The sequence below is a fragment of the Penaeus monodon genome, chromosome 23 (assembly GCF_015228065.2).
Source record: "Penaeus monodon isolate SGIC_2016 chromosome 23, NSTDA_Pmon_1, whole genome shotgun sequence".
In the NCBI taxonomy this organism is placed as follows: domain Eukaryota; kingdom Metazoa; phylum Arthropoda; class Malacostraca; order Decapoda; family Penaeidae; genus Penaeus; species Penaeus monodon.
In genome coordinates this window covers 19,325,616-19,327,440 of record NC_051408.1, presented here as the reverse complement: position 1 = coordinate 19,327,440, position 1,825 = coordinate 19,325,616, and the positions used below count along the sequence as shown (strand labels likewise).

The 1,825-nt window shown below is 46.9% G+C and overlaps 1 protein-coding gene across 1 annotated transcript in view; it reads right to left on the bottom strand.

The window, feature by feature from the left end:
• The window catches only part of LOC119587868 (protein DEK-like), a gene marked incomplete in the record, with an annotated part of 22,817 nt that extends 22,036 nt beyond the window's left edge, over positions 1–781 (bottom strand). The window contains 1 exon segment of the mRNA XM_037936571.1: positions 467–781.
• Between the last annotated feature and the right edge of the window lie 1,044 nt (positions 782–1,825).

Here is a 1,825-nt window from a genome sequence, read left to right as displayed (position 1 = left end):
TTTGGAGAGGCATCCTGTGAGGTGTGAAATCCTCATTCAGAGACCTGAGGAGGCCGTGGGAGGCCCCGAGGCCGCCCCGCCTCGTCCAGCGGGAATCCCGCCTGACCAGCACCGCCTCTCTCCTCGAGGGCGCGGCGGGGCTTGAGGGCTGTGACCTCCTATGGGTCAGCGTGAGCATGGGGTCAAAGACAGGTCAAGAATCAGTCCAGGAGGGCGCCGAGGCCGCCCTCGAGGTCGGAGGGAGGTCAAGGCTCGCGCCCTCGCGGGGTCGAGGCCGACCTCCCGCCCACTCGAGGCCAAGGGTCAGTGTATTTTTAATGAATTCCCTCAGTTGGCCCGAGCCCTTCGAGAGGTCTCGGAGCTCGAGCCGCCCTCGCCGCGACCTCCTCCCGCCCTCGCCGCCCGCCTCCCGCCCTCGCCGCCCGCCACGCCCACGACGCCCAACACGCCTGCACGCGACACTCACCTCCTCCATCTGTGGCTTCGTTTCGTCGTCGGACATTTTCCCGTTTGAAAATCCTCCTCAACCTGGATATAATCGACTCGGGGGAGAAATGGCGGGTAAACGACGCTTGTCAAAACGGACCAATCAGAGCGCGCCGTTCCCCGAGCGCGGGACAAGTGACGGTCTCGACGCGCAGCCAAGGAGCAGGCCCTCCTTTTTACTTTATTTTTTTCTATATATGTTCCAGTGAGTGTATGAGGTGCATTTCCGGAGTATTTCACATAGTCTGAACTCAACGGACACTAGCTTCGGGATCCCTTAAGAGCGACATTCCCCGTGGGCGCCGAAGGGACGATAGTCTGCGCAATAGAGATTCCTGGCTACTAGAATGTACTGTCCTGATACCGGCGTTCTAAATTATCACACATTTACAGAGCAGTTATTTTAAAAATTTGACAATACATTGTTACGGTTGTTGCAATGCAAATCGGGCACATGCATTTGGCAAGTCTAGCTGTTGCTAGGCTGAGAGTGTTGCTAGAAAGAGGAAAGAAATAAATGGATTATTTCAAACTCAACTTTTCTGAAAAAAACGACATCATTATCTCACGAAGGTTATTAAAAGCAACCACAATATCTTCAGAAATAAGGCGCAGATTAATCATCACAGTAGAATTGTGTTGGAATGTATTTGTTGGCACATTTTTAGCATTCTTAATGTTGTGTTCGTTGCAATAGAAGGAAAATTCTTACACATAATTCGCTCTTTTTTTAAAGAAGCGCATACATGCACGAGCATCTATTTCGACAACTAAACACATACGTTGTATATTTATAACGATACCTATAGATATATAGACATGAAGGCGATGAAGTGAATGACAGCCAGACAGATAGATATATAAAAGTATAAAGACAGAATTATAATACACAAGCATATATATAGCAATTAACGCAATATTGCCAAAGGCTTGAGCCCTGAAATTGGTGAGAAAATTTAGTTTTACAAGATATTCATACCTTTCTGGCAGATATGCCATACCATTCATATTAAATTAAACGGATCAAAATTCATTAACGGTAGATTTTGTGCATTCAGTAACATGAAAATGCTTCGTATAATTCGGAAAAAAAGTTGAAAAAGTCGAGGGCACGGACACTAACAGACAGGTTTTTTTTTTTATTACATATATATGTTTATTTCTTACAAGCAGTACAATACAGACTGATCCCGGTGTGTTTGCAGTGCCCAGAAAATAGCGACTGCGCGCCTGGCTGCCTTCAGCATGACCATTAGCAAAATTCAGAGATACCCCTTGTTTCTTTGACAAACCAAACTGCTGTGTGAAGAGTACTTCAGAATTCACAAGTGATATAAAT